This window comes from Bombyx mandarina, chromosome 26 (genome assembly GCF_030267445.1).
Source record: "Bombyx mandarina strain Sakado chromosome 26, ASM3026744v2".
Taxonomy (NCBI): Eukaryota; Metazoa; Arthropoda; class Insecta; order Lepidoptera; family Bombycidae; genus Bombyx; species Bombyx mandarina.
The window spans coordinates 1157036-1172486 of NC_143232.1; the positions used below are offsets into that span (position 1 = coordinate 1157036).

Sequence of the window (15451 nt, forward strand, 5' to 3'; positions counted from 1 at the left end):
CTAATTGACTTAACTATTCGTTTAGTGTTTGCCCTCTTTAGGAAATTGTCTTTTGCGATCTTATGATGAACTTACTTTATAGTTATGTATAGTTAACGCTTAATACTTTGATTGACCTTTTGATGAAACAAAATGGAAGCTGTCCGAGATGAGCATATAGTATGATAATTACACGTATGCTAGTTTTCACCTGTCATCAATTACAGAACTTGTTGTTCATGCGATTTTCTCACGTCTTTTTCTTAGTTATTTTTAATTGTTATAAATAATAATAAAATTATTACTAAAAACATTCTTCTAGTCACCGCATCGTGGTCTATGGTCGTCGCCAATAATGAGTGTTTGGAATTTTGGTTTCCATAGCCATGCCCATAGATAATACAAATGGGATAACTGTTGGTTTGAATTTATATCGACCTTTACTGGTTTAAGTGAAGTAAAAAATAAGCTTTAGTTACGGTCCCTGGAACCTGTTAGATGTCTATTCGGAAGGTCCGTGTTCGGCTGTGAACGATATAAGTTTGACGGTAAACGAAATCACATATTTTTTATTTCGCAAAAATATTTTGAAAAAAAAAAGTAATAGACGGGTAGGTGTGCTCACGGGCTCAACCTGAAATAATTTCCAAATACTAGCCCTAGTAAGAGCAGTGCTTCGCGGATTCTACTACTGGCAAAAAAATGTGAATGAGAAGAAGAGAAACTCACTGGGTTTTGAAAACTTTGCGTATTATTATTACCAACTAGCTGTTCCCGTGTGGACTTAAGTAGCCGCTTGGAAATATGTTTGACCCGTGTAGCGCGATTCAGAAAAAAGAATATCGTCTATTGTAAACGCACTTATAAGCTTTAATAACTGTTTAATTAAGCTAGCGTCATTATTATTTATTTAGAAGATGGATTATGGGAATAGCGGAACTTAGGCTTCGAGTGGTTATAATAATTTATTAGTAGGTATGTAAAAAAGTTGAAAAAAAAAGAAACAAATAAATCGGGCTAGAAAATCGTTAAGATAATAACATGCAAGCAGACTTGTTTTAGAATGCTCATGCACTTTTTATTTACATATTTGCCCCTTGTCATTTAAACAGCCCCAATGGCCATTCTATTTTTAATTAAAATAAGACAAAGCGTCCTTTATTGAGCTAATGTTCAGGCTATTGTCGCCTTCATGCAAAAGATAAAAAAATCAACAAAGAAAGTTTGTTTCTGACGTAGGCTGTATAAAAAAAAATGTATTCACAAAAGATCTCTTCTCAGACTTGTGACATAAACTAAGTAAAAATCCACTGATGCTCAATGCTCCGAAACGACGTGCTAATTGTTCACTAAAATTTTCAAATGTCTATTGTTATACCATGCGAATGAGGTAATATTATTAATTGGGTAGTGTAGTTTTATTAAGTGTTAGAATGATATAATTTTATTTAAAACCTTTTACAAGTAGATAGACATCGTTGGATACACTCCGAAATTTCTTTAATATTTGTGAAGAGGGTAGGTGTCAACGAAATGTCGGTTGGAAATTTATTTTGTATTAGAGAAACGGTTACTTTGCTTACTAAATGTCTGGCTGGTTACCACAAAAATAGACAGGTAGGTACTGCGAACCACACGCAGTCGCACCCTGTTTACTACCAGTGAAAATGTGTCGCAAATTAGAAGCAAAGCACGAGTAATCATTGCTGCTCTTGTACGGTTGACGTCACAATTCGGGGTCGTTAACCTGACACAAAAGATTCCAAATCATTTTGACGTAATCTGACGTCATCCATATATTTAATTTTTATGCTTTTCTTATTAAATGAATATCCTCTTATATTACATCGTATAATTTAAAAAAATAAATTTATGTTTATTTAATGCGTGCGTGATTAAAATGTGAAACGTTAACGGAATTAAAACGTTAACGTAAATATCAATATTAGTATTTTTGTAAATAGTAATCGAGAAAAAAGTAAAAACCGAATAATTGTGTAAAAGGATGTTGAATAAAACGTCGAAGTAATTTATCAATGCGATCAAACGCGTTCGTTACATTTGATGCTAATCGCTTTTTGTATGGCGTCTCAAGGACGTTGTTACAAATTCAAGTTTTTGATCAAGTTTAAAATCATTTACATAAAATTGAACGCAACTTATTTTATATAACGCGGTTCGTTTTGGGTGAGTATTTTCTGCGAAAAATTAGTACCTAGTACAGATTTTGCATACTTCATTTTCATATTGTAAACTTATTTTGTTTGCTGACGTACTGTGGCAGATTTTAGGAACGATTTCAAGTCCACTCATCGCTAGTGTCAATATAAAATAACCTAGTATATCTGAAGATAACTTGTCAATCGAAAGCTTGAAAAGGTCACTTTCAGAGAATTACGAAAGCAGAGGATAATTTTTATTTGAAACAACGCAATTATCGCAAAATGCATTATTAAATTAAAAATTACAACGGAATCGAATTCTCTGATGTAATTAATAAGCACAACGATCACGTACGATGAATTGAGGCTTAATTGAAAACCAAATACCGATAGTCATCTTCAAGTTATAATTTGGACCGTTATAAAAACCGACCATTGTTCAAGACATTCGAATGTAGAAGAAATAGCGTAAGAAAGCTACGACGCCAGTATTTTAATTGAAACGGTAGTTTAAGGGGCTATTTCCAGCTACGCGCGAATGGGGAGCAAAGATAGAAACACATAGAAGCACAATTAATAATACCTATTATTTTTCTGCGTCGGGTCCTAGCATTAACGGCAGCTATCAAGTTTCGTAGAAAATAAATAAGCTTTCGACTAAGGCAGCGGTAGGCAGCGGCTTGGCTCTGCCCCTGGCATTGCTGAAGTCCATGAGCGACGGTAACCACTCACCATCAGGTGGGCCGTATGCTCGTATGCCTACAAGGGCAATAAAAAAAAACCATAAGACGAGTGCAAAAAGATTTCATCAAAATTTGCAGCACGTACAAAAATAATGATCTCTGTATTACATGTGAGAATGTAGATTATTTAAATACCAAAAAAATAATATAAGCGTATTAGTAGAAATTATCGTTTTGATGATGCAATCGTATTGTGAACGGTGTGAATCATAATAATGTTTGTTTAAATAGTCTGTACTTAATGAGACTCGTTTGGCTTGACCAACACGATTGTATAGTTTGTAGATTAAATGTGGAAACAACTATAGGTTACTTGTTAAACACAGATCTATTCAATTCATTTTTTAATATCACTCTTAAAATGAGGGGCTCATAAATTTAACGTAATAGTTTTAAACGAACTAATTTCCCTGTTCTCGTATTCAGAACATAAATAATTAAAAACAAAAAAAACGGTTGTCTGTAAAGTCGGTTTACTGACGATAGTGGAACTGACAACGTCATAAGAAAATACGCCTCAGAGCGAGGTAACGCCGCATGAGTCAGGTTTTTTCGTGCGCGCAGCCGGCTCCATCGAATTATAAGACGTTGTCACGTCAAAAACATATCTAATAACAAGCAAAATCCGTAAGAAATAAAATTCTCAACGATCATTCAATATTAACGTTTTATAACTTCGGGTGTCCGGGCGACACAAGGAGCTTAGGTTACGTAGCCGAGGGCGGTGACCTTGGGGCCACCCTCGCCTCCCTAAACCCACCTCTGTAGATCTCTCGAGCGGGGGGCGGAGATGTGAGCTGACTTTTGAGTACCTATTCCTTTGACTGTACCAACTTACACAGTATTATATTGGATTCTCGAAACATGTCTCTCCTTTTGTCAAAACCTGGTTAGGTTATTATTGCATTCTTTTTTCAAGTTGAGCTTAGCGTATTTTTGATGTAGGTACGCGAATTGATGGTTTTGTATCGTCTAAAGAATTTATTGGAATGTTTATGAAAAAGAAATGCGGTTCTAATTGTTTAATTTTTGGTTGTTCACAGGTATGGAATAGAAATGGAATGAAGTTTCTGTGAGAGCAACCAGAGGGTAAGAAAAACATGCTCCTAGGGCTGATCACAATATTAAATAAAAAATCGATATTTTATTTAATCGATATTTGAAGACATCTGCTTGGATCTGTACCTGATAAATATTTACCTAAGTTCTTATATGCATCACAGTTTTGAATAATATATAAAAATGTTTTCGAATGGATGCGAGACGTTCTCGGGTGTTCGACTGGGGATTAATAAATCTCTTTAGTGGCGCAACCCTTGGGAGGCGCTTAAGACGACATGAATAATATAATGGTAATAGTAATTGAATAAATGAGATGTTTCCTTCAACATATTTTATCGATCTGTATTACTGCATGTCTATTTATCGATGATCGATTATTTGTTATAATACTATATACTTATAAAATAACAATAAAAATATTGCTTTCTCTAGTGTATTATATGCGAATATAAAAATTATTAAAATTAAAATATGTATAGAATATTTTCGGCGTAGACAAAGTCCCATCCTGTTGATTAGAATTTCACTTAGACTAATAATTAACTTGCTTACGGACTTAATAATAATAAAAAAAACATTAGCGTTAATATCATTATTACCAAATATGAATGTACTGGTATGAATGCGAATACCAATTAACCAATTAAATTGGAATACACAGATTAAATTGTATTCTAATACATGAGGCTGTTTCAGTATAATAAAAATTAACAAAGAGCGTTGCGGGCTTTGGTTTATTTTTGAAATCGCCTGACCTTTTAATGAAGAGTTCAATCGAAAACCATTCTTCTTCAAACAAGGCTTTTGGAGAGTGTTATGCGGTAGGCAGCGGCTTGGCTCTGGCCCTGGCATTGGTGACGTCCATGAACAACGGTAACCACTTACCATGAGGTGGTATGCTCGTCTGCCTGTTCGGGTAATAAAAAAAAGACAAATTTTAGCATAATAGGCATGGCATGCGAATTACGGTTACGGTAACGAATTATGGTTAAGGCTTACAAAAAAAAAACATACTTTTGATACAACGAAAGCATCTTAAATTAGCATTATTCATAAATAATGCAAATAATTAATTACAAATTAACGTATTTAGGTTGGTTATTAGTATTCCGTTTGAGTTTAGAGATTCGTTGTTTCGCTAGTTGTAATTACTAAAGTTACTGTTGTACTGTAATAACGTTATCTTGTTCTGTTTCTTGTCGGGTTGCGTTGTCTAATCTTATAGACTGGTTGACAAACAGCACAGACTTGCGTATTCGGTTGTTCTTTAAAAGTCTTACCTGTAACAACAGCGATTTAGTTTTAGTTCAAAGTAATCATGAATCAATGGTTAGTCACATTTCTGTTGCTTGAGAATACTAAATTGCTACATACATCAAACATACAATAAAATATATAGGATGTACGAAAAAGTAAGACTTAGTACACACAGCACAACGGGCAATAAAATTACAATTTCGCCCAGAAATTGAACTCCATTTGAACTATATTTTAGCACGCCGTAGCGCATTGCACTGTGAAAGTTGAGAAACTCACCTCCCTCCGAACCACCCCGCCAGTTTAGAACAGTCATAACGCTACATACACACACACACACATCATACATTCTGCATGTGTACACACATAGCGCAAGTTCTCGCTAACTTGTTCGCCGAACTGGAGTGTATTATGCAATCTTCCTTGCTTTCTCAACTCTGAAACTTGGTCTGCAATAGTCTTCATTGTCGTCGTCTGCGTTAATAACACAAACTCCGTTAATTTAAGTTGCGAGTTGTTAATGTCGCACTAATTTGCGTTACGCTCGACGCGTACATCCCGACTGCCTTCCTCTTTTAATATTTCGAATTCGCGAATTACCACAACAACCGCCATTAAAGAAAATTCGTCTAACAGTAATAGTGCCACGAAACGTTTTGCGTCGTAATGTTTGTACACAACGCTGTCTCTATTATTATTAGTAATGCGGGTTATTATTGCTAAGAGGAAAACGCGTCTCGAAATAGCGTGATTGTGTGCCGTTGGTCGCACGCCGCATTGGCTCCATTATTCAGTTTTTTTTTACAACGAGCGCCTAACGTTTCGGGCATTGGATCGAGCGACTAGTTCTGTTGACGTAGACGTTTTTGTGTCTCGTTCGCTTCGACTGACGCTTTGTCATTTTCGATCGACCATTACAATTTCCGGGCTCGCCATAAACAACCGCCGCTTCGAGCGTCATACGTAAACGACCACAATCAAAGACCCCGCCAACAGATGCTCTTCGCACATTCGGCGTTTTACGTGCAAGATTTAAATTGCTAATTTTACAGTCTATTGCTTGAAGCTTCCATAAAAGAATCGTGACTCAAAGAGGCTGTCGAGTGCTGCGTCGCGCCTATAAATTCAGGTGTTTTCTCGAGATTACAACACATTTATCACTGCTTATTCGTCTCACAAACGAAATGACGCTTGATCTAGACGACCCAAATTAAGACAAGTCGTTTAATCTATGTCAAGTCATTGGGAATGTATCCGTTTTTTTTTTCTCCTAATTAAGTAGTTTTATTAGTGTTTTGGTTTTTTTAAATGGAGTTTATGTTTTAATAAAAATATATACCTAACTTTTTTTGTAACCAGGCTTATTCCAATTAGTGAGATTAGAAACGACGCGACCGATGCCAAATTGGATAATGTGCTCGCATGACTGTCGGCCCCCGACATACGACCTCGTGTCACCTTTACTTAGTAAAAATGCGTACCGCTTATCGATCGACCTGTTTTATCATGGTAATTTATTATCTGCTTATATTACGCAACTATTAAATAAAAATCTTACGTTACGGACGTTTTTTTCCCGGTTATGGTAACCCACCGCATCGTCCCATAAGGAACTACATTCCAAAAAAATTGCAAGCGTTTATCTGTCTTCGTGGTGTTTCTGTGACCACTGTTCTCACGTTGCTCTTTACTGACGAAATCGATATCTTCGGCTCCTCAGCGTTCCTGTCCGAAACGAAAAAAAATGACGGCGTGAAAGGCAACCGCGGCCGCTGGCAACCAACCGGCCGGTGCATTCACCGCTTGCCGTATCAAATTTATCGCGGGATCGAAACGCGCGCATACCCGGCAACGCGGTCCGTGTACACGCTTACCTGCGCGCCGCCTGGTCGCCAAACAACGTCATCACACGTGGCGCGGCGCGGCCGGTCCGCTCTGTGCGAGTGCACCACACCGATACACGGAATTCAGTCATTACGCCACCCACATACAAACGTATTCAGCGAATGCGACCGTCGTACTGTAATAATAATAACTAGAGGTCCCGCGGTAGTCGAAATTCTACTATAATTAATTGGAATTGTAAGTTTGTACACTATTATGATTGTATTTTATACTTCTATAATCACAAATTTCGCCAAGACTACACTATAAAAAATGTTAAAGACAAACAATATTTAATCTCTTCTCAATTTGACAACAGACGCCAAGAACAAAAGTTTGACAATAAATAATAGTATGCATGTCTGTGTGCGTCAAAACATGGTATGTAGTGTGTGTAATGTTTTCTTTATTGATTTAATGTATCTTTTATGCATTATTTTAAAAAATATTAGCATTGTGCACTTCTTCTCTATATTCTCTATAAGTGTGGAAAATTTCGTACTCCTCCGTCCGCGCAATTTTCGTAAAAAGGGATACAAAGTTTTTGCTTCACGTATTAATATATAGATAACGATTAGCCATTTCATTATTGTTATTTGAGGAGACGACGCTATCACCGGTCAGATAACGCGAATATAGATGACGTACCACATAGCGGATTCGCACGCTGGTCGATCGTTGTGTACTATATACCTATTGTGACCGCGTGGACAAGAAGCGAAAAACCCTATTGTGTACACCCGTCGGATTGTACTCGGCGATGCTTTATAATGTTCGACTGGAACGGAGCTCTCCTATCACCTCAGGTACGTTGAACTCTCCAGTACAGTAAATAATAGCGAGATTTGAATACTCACTGCAAACAAAGTGACTGAATTTCCGTCTCTTGATGTTTCGAGGGGCGCGTTCAGTGACCTTGCGGACACAATACACGCGTAACATTCATTTATAATCTCGGCTTTGACGACGAATACGTACGTGAATTTGTAGGTTATTGAATTAACTTGAGAGTTGATCTACTGTGAGGCTGTGTACCGTTTTACTTAGAGATGTTTAGTGAAGCGTTTTTCTTTTTCATTATTATGGTTATGGTACTAACATTTTAGATTAATTAATTTAAAAAAAAAATACGATAAGAATAAAAATGTCAAATATTTATCTATTATTATTTAAGATAATTACAATAATTGTATATTCACAAAAGGCTTAATTTTTGTTTAAAAATAATGTTTTACTATATTTCGTGATAAAAAAACTTAACGTCACGTCATGATATTGACGTAAACATACATTATCTGAGAGAGTATATAAGTACTAGAATTAGATATCTTGTTTTAATCGAATAAACTATGTTTTATTGCAGCTTAAACTTTTAAATTTTGTATAGTTATTATTCAAAGAGCATTCTTTTTTTTTACAATAGAATACATTCATCTCTGTATTCATCATCAGCGCCATTGTACGTAATACGTGTATGCAATTTATACAAGTCTCAGGGGCGTTTCCGTGACGTGATCGATGCGTTGAGTAGGTACGCTTCATCGACTTTTACCGTATAGGTAGTATTAGTATCTGAAACGCTGCGTCGAAAAAATTACAGAGACCGGAGTTTGAATTGTGTATTAAGTTAAAGGATATTGTACCCTTCAAATCAAAACGCGTTTATTAGGTAAGTCGGTCGGCGGTGCGAGCTCAAAACACGCTTCCCAACAGATTACAGAAACCACAGAATGAAGCTCTAGAGTTGATAAAGAGGCGCTCTAATACCGTCACACTTTTGGCTTATATAGAAACTGGACAGATGTTTGTGCTACATAGAACAAGCAAATGAACCTGCACTAATTCAGTCGAAACAATTTTTTATGGCCTTTATAAGCAGATGAGCATATGGCCCCCACCTGATGTTGAGTGGTTACCGTCGACCATGGACGTCGGCAATGCCAGGGGCAGAGCCAAGCCGTTGCCTACCGTATAAATTATATTGTCTCGTCATCAGCGTCGCCCAGTTTTTTGAGGGCTTATTTAAATTACGATTAAAAGAATTCGTTGAATTAGAAGAATTAGTTGTTTCCCATTTTAAATGCTTATTTCTCCTTGGACTATAATTTTATTTTGTTCGGCAAAAGTAAAACTTTTGTTGGCACAAAAGTAGCAAATTTTGGTTCCATTTAATTGAGTAAAAAATAAAATGCTCTTTTTAAATTATCGTCTGGAATATTCCATGATATTCTGATTATGATAATCTAGATGCTACACGACGGTGGTTGCCTGAGTTGGAAACGAATTTAAAACAAACATTCCAACTGGAGTATGTAAAATGGTTTCAAAGTTTATTATGCAAAACCGTGGGAAAAAAATACCAGGAGTATTTCAGTTTAAAATCTGTTCAATTATATTTTAAATGGTATTGTTAATATCTGTGATGGTAATCTTTTTCTTCTTCTATCTCTATATATAAAAATGAATTGCTGTTCGTTAGTCTCGCTAAAACTCGAGAACGGCTGGATCGATTTCGGTAATTTTGGTTTTGAATTATTTGTGGAAGTCCAGCGAAGGTTTAAAAGGTAGATAAATATGAAAATGCACGGAATTAAATAAAAATAACAATTTTGTTTTTCCTTTGATGTGTCCCCCGTAGGACGGATTCCTTTTGTTTGTTTTAAGTTTATTTTATACAAAAGTTTAGGTCTTTTATTTGTCGATTGAGGCACTACGAAGTCTGCCGGGTCAGCTAGTAAAGGATAAAGGTTGAGACGGTTGTTATTTCGTTGAAATTGAAGCTTCAACTTTATGTTTCAAGATTGGCGGTGGCGTCCTTCATTCTGCGGTGTCTAACATCCAATAGGCGATAGGAATACCTAAAAGTGCGTTTGCAAAATTTAATCGTGTAATTTGTATATGAATTTGCATGTTCCACTCTGATTTCGGTCTTTGATAGGTAAGTGACGCAATGTGTAGTTCAGTGTTCGTGGCTGGCATTGATTGCTCTTTAAATAATTTGTTGACTTGTATCAACTGTATTTTCTCTGAAGTTCACCGTAGAATTTTCATGGACGCGACTTCGATATCATGTCTTAAAGTGGGTGACGTCTTTACGATGTCTATTGGTTTTGGTAACCACTTAAAACTTAGAGGGCCATGAGCTCGTTTACTTGTCAAAAAAATAAATAATGAAATGCAATACGGATTGGACAATGAAGATTTTTTTGTCCTGATAGCATACTTATTACATACACCTGGACTAGTATTTTCATTAAAAACAGAAGATCATGCGATGCTTTCAGGATGATTATAGGCCCTTTAAAGGCTTGATTGAAAAATTTCTACGAATCGTTTTCTGTTCAAGGCTAATATTCACGAAGTAATCATAACGAATCAGCTAAAACGTGAGAGCCATAAATAAAATGAATGTAACATGTTTAGGCATTTATAAATAAAATTTCGTAATTTGAATTCATACACGTTCGTTCAAGATAATACCGATCCGACATTATTGATTTTGTGAACGTGTTACAAGAACGTGCAATAAAATTTTTGCTTGTTCAAGCGAATTTGTAAACAAATTAAGTCCAAGGTCATCGGAGTATGTAAACGTTTTGAAATTGACACGTACGTATTTATTATATTTCATTCGGCTTTGCTAAGTTTTCTAAAATTGTTTTTAACAGTTTGCGTTTAGGCTTATCCATGTTAAGCTGGAGTCCATAGACAGGGTGATAGACAGGGTGGCAAAGGAGACTGAAGTTGAAATGTCAAATCAAACTGGCATAATTTTTTTAATTCTGTTGATACTGGTCAGTGTATTAGAGCGAAGTTGTAAAATTATGGTGCTAGCATCGGTCCTTAACGTGTGCAAATTTTTAAGTTGATCGGACATTTTGAAAGTAAATGAAAATTACGTTAAAAAATACACACACGTACCAAGCTAATAAAAACGTGTTAAAAATGACCGTTTGTTTCTAACGCATTCACTTAGTGCGAGTTTTTTAACGTTCTCGATAGCGTAAAAGTTATCACAAATTTGCAGTTGGGACGCTGTTCCAACTGCATACATATTGCAGTTAACTTTTACGCTATCGAGAACGTTAAAAAACCCGAACTAAACACACTTAACATCGCATGAGACGTTCGTGAATTTCCACAACACAAGGTTGATCTCCAAATTAAAACGGATTTAACTTTGATGTCCGTTGTGCCACTCGTCGTCACCTATTCATAAAGTAGTTTAATATAATTGCTTTATTGAAAAACATTACCGAGGCAGTACGACATCAGAATAATCAAGCATTTCTTTTTCGCTGGCCGGGCGTGCATTGATTAATACAAATACGGGGACGCGGTACGTAATAATATTATGAGACGCGTATCGGAATCCATTTGTGGTGTGATAAAATTTGGTTTGCCTGTGTCACCGGTGTCGAACAGTTCGCAAATTTAATAGCATGTTATATATCTACGTACATGTGTACCAACTGTGAGTTTATGACTGTATGGTGCTGATGTATGATTTACTTATCGCGTTTGCTTGAAATTCTAATATGTTTACAGTTAGAAAATATGAAACTAAAAAAATATAAATCACATCTTTGCCTATCAATTTCTAAACAATATAGAATCTTCTAGAAGCGTCTAATTCAATTGGAGGTGATTTCTGACGTAATTAAATTTCAATTGAATTTCAAATACTGCAGGTGTATGCGGAAAAGACGAAACAAAATGCCTATGTTGAAGAAATTTTAGTAGGCAGATATTTGATTCGTGTAATGCTTACGTTGTGGATACGTCTCTGTATCGTAATCAATCGTAAAATAATGCTTTTTCGCAATACTAATTTAGGATTATTAGCTTTATTTCCTTCTTAAATTGATGTGATATAAATTAAATTTTTGCTGACGCTCTGACAAGACTTATCATTGTCTATTTCACTAGCACGCGTGTCTATTTGATGGTATGTAGACAGCCATTCTAATGCTTCCGTGTCATGTCGCATGATGGGCGGATCATTCATGTTGTATTGTCTATGTAACCAATTGAGACTAGGTTTTATTCGCGTGCTTATTTACGCAAGTATAAAAGACTAAGATATTTTTTTCCTACCTATGCTGATAGCCTTGAGAGGCTATTTCAGCGTACCCTTAACTAGTAGGTGAGCTCACGGGCCTCAAACCTGACGAAGTTGCTAAGACGAACCCTAGCAAGAGTCGTGCTTCGCAGAATCTACCACAGGATCGGAAACGCGACCCATTGAGAAGAACCGGCGAACAACTCAGTGAGCTGTGTCTGTGGGTTAATTTACTCGTCGAGCCCTTCGTCGTAAGCGACGGGTTCGACGAGAACGAAGACTAAGAAGCTCACTTCCCAAGCGACAAATGGCAATAAAAAAATGCTGAAGCCCCAATAAAAAAAACATAAAATTTTAATTTAACGATTTGAATATGAAAATGATAAAACAGGATATGAAAACATTACACGTGGCGACGATATCAGTGGCGGTATAATGTTTGTGAAACTTTGACATCGTTTTTATGATATTTAATCGGGATTCGCGTTCGCCTGACGACACACATTACGTTTGCATACGTACAAACCTTAGTTGTGTAATTAACTAACATTTGGAATAATAAAAAAACGTAAAGTATATAACTATTAACATTTAATTTAACATAAGCGTTATTATAGAAGCATTCGGCCTCATTCTGTGAAACGATTGATTTTTATTCTTATATATTTTTTGAGTACCAAAAATGGAAAATGTTTTCAACGGCCGTCTGGTGTAGTGGTAAGTGACATGGTCACTACATAAGGGGGTCGCGGGTTCGAATCCCGCCAAGGGAAGATATTTGTATGATAAATATATGTCTTTTCCAGGGTTATGGATGTATATTAAATATATGTATGTGTATAATAAAAATCTTACATTTATTTCCGTTATCTGGTACCTGTAACACAAGTTCTTTACGAACTTATCACGGGAACAGTTAACGTGGCGTGATCGTTAGTAAAATATTATTATTATTATCAGGAAAAAACATCCAAGAAAATGAAACATTAATTTGAAACTATTCAAACAAACGTCACTACAAAGCCAGCTTTTACAGATTCCCAGTTAAACGTTCTAAGCGGAACCATTCTAGTTACGCTCAGAATTTATTTTAAGGGAATTTTAGAGTCATCCGCGAAACGTTTTTGTTTTTGAAAGCTTGCGTCTCGACCTACGCCACTGTGACTTTCAACACACGGCCCCTATATTTATATAATGTACATATATAACATTTGTTTCACTCGGTTGTAGTTTCTAGACTTGTTCTCTGCATAGCATTTGCTCTGATGGACCGGTTTTAAAACTAGGCTTGGGTCTGTGTTTATGTAGTGGAGAGGAATATTTGTACGTTTGAACGCGTTTCATTCAAAATCTTCAACTTACGTTACACGGTCGTAAATTTTCATAACGGATACGAAAAAATAATAATTGAAATCTTTCACGAATCAGATTACGAATACAGATTATAGACCGTATTTTTATTCTATACTAGCTGACCCGGCAGACTTCGTAGTGCTTCAATCGATAAATAAAAGACCTAAGCTTTTGTATAAAATAAACTTAAAACAAACAAAAGGAATCCGGTCCGATGGGGGACACATCAAAGTATAAACAAAATTGTTATTTTTATTTAATTCCGAGCATTTTCATATTTATCTACCTTTTAGAAATTCTCTGGACTTCGACAAATAATTCAAGACCAAAATTAGCCAAATCGGTCTAGCCGTTCTCGAGTTTTAGCGAGACTAACGAACAGCAATTCATTTTTATATATATAGATAAAGCTTACCGAGAAAATTTCAAACCTGTCACCGCTTAGCATTTGCCAGTTTGAATAAAACTTACTCGCAGAGTCTGCTTACACTAGGCTAGGGATGCACGAGCGAACATAAGGCGCAGTTAACCTGTGCACTTGTGACATTATGTGCCCGAGTACCGTGGGAAAGCAACGTTTTTTTTTAAATGTAAGTTTTAAAAATGATTTTGTTAAGTGACAACTCTAGAACATTAAGCATATTTACAAAAATTTCGTTGTGTCTCGGGTTTAGAATCAAAATTCTTCAACATACATTTTGTAAGCATGCTTTAAAATAGTGTCATCAGAGGCAGTGCCTGTGGTCCACTTCAACGTTTCTCACTGCTATTCGTGGACACGTCGAACGTTGTTTAATAAATTCTCGATCTTTCTATTTAAGCCGCATCTGAAGAATGGCATGTCATTGGGCACAGGCAATACCTAGATGGGTTCGTTCTAGTCTGATTGATTTTCGTCGTGAAGCTATTTAAGAACTCGCAACGGTTTTTTTAATAAAAAGATATATTATGTGTATTCTTAAAATATTTATATTGGTGTAATTCTTACAAAATAATACACCACCAAAATAAAATATCATGTAACTTGATGTTTAGTTTACCCGACGGTACTAACTGTGTATTTAACCGCTATGACGATGCTGACCTGAGAGCCTTGAAGTCTGAAAGTGAATCATCCAAACAATCCAGCAATGTAACGTCAATGGTTATATACATATTTCGAAGTCGTCGTGGCCTAAAGGATAAGACGTTCGGTGCATTCGTATCTAGCGATGCACCGGTGTTCGAATCCCGCAGGCGGGTACCAATTTTTCTAATGAAATACGTACTTAACAAATGTTCACGATTGACTTCCACGGTGAAGGAATAACATCGTGTAATAGAAATCAAACCCGCAAAATTATAATTTGCGTAATTACTGGTGGTAGGACCTCTTGTGAGTCCGCACGGGTAGGTACCACCGCCCTGCCTATTTCTGCCGTGAAGCAGTAATGCGTTTCGGTTTGAAGGGTAGAGCAGCCGTTGTAACTACACTGAGACCTTAGAACTTATATCTTAAGGTGGGTGGCGCATTTACGTTGTAAATGTCTATGGGCTCCAGTAACCACTTAACACCAGGTGGGCTGTGAGCTCGTCCACCCATCTAAGCAATAAAAAAAAATATGAACATCAAAATTGGATGAAATTTACTTTAACCACGTATTTTAATTACTTATACATATGCCCTAAGTGAAATGCAATCATTAGAACCGTGTAAACCAATCTCCATTGGTCTTATTACAATACTTATAATAAGGAATGATTGATGATTCTAACTCAGGTCAAGTTCAGAGTAATGCGTGACTGAACGAAGGCGGGCTACAAACCTACTAAATGGCTTAAGATCGATGAGGCAGTAACAATATTATAATGTGTTAGTAGAGTGTGTAAGCTTTTACGGCTGTACTTTCCTACGCTCCAATATACTTAACCGCTTTACGCCAAAAATACGTAGAACTTATCGATAGGCA

The 15451-nt window shown here is 36.2% G+C and overlaps 1 protein-coding gene and 1 long non-coding RNA gene across 7 annotated transcripts in view; one reads left to right on the top strand and one right to left on the bottom strand.

Annotated features, from left to right (window-relative positions):
* The window catches only part of CtBP (C-terminal binding protein), a 119573-nt gene that overhangs the window by 24214 nt on the left and 79908 nt on the right, over window positions 1-15451 (top strand). Inside the window, exon 1 of one of the 6 annotated variants that reach the window (XM_089738868.1) lies at window positions 3933-3973. The exons of the other annotated variants lie outside the window; for them this stretch is intronic. The gene's annotated coding sequence lies outside the window, so the exon portion shown is untranslated. Of the gene's footprint in view, window positions 1-3932; window positions 3974-15451 lie in introns of those variants that run through there. 6 annotated transcript variants of the gene reach the window in all.
* LOC149499752 (uncharacterized) lies at window positions 5049-7432 on the bottom strand. Its single transcript, XR_016325509.1, has 2 exons — window positions 5570-7432; window positions 5049-5226 (listed from the first exon to the last, which is right to left on the bottom strand). It is a non-coding gene; the product is annotated as an uncharacterized LOC149499752 (long non-coding RNA).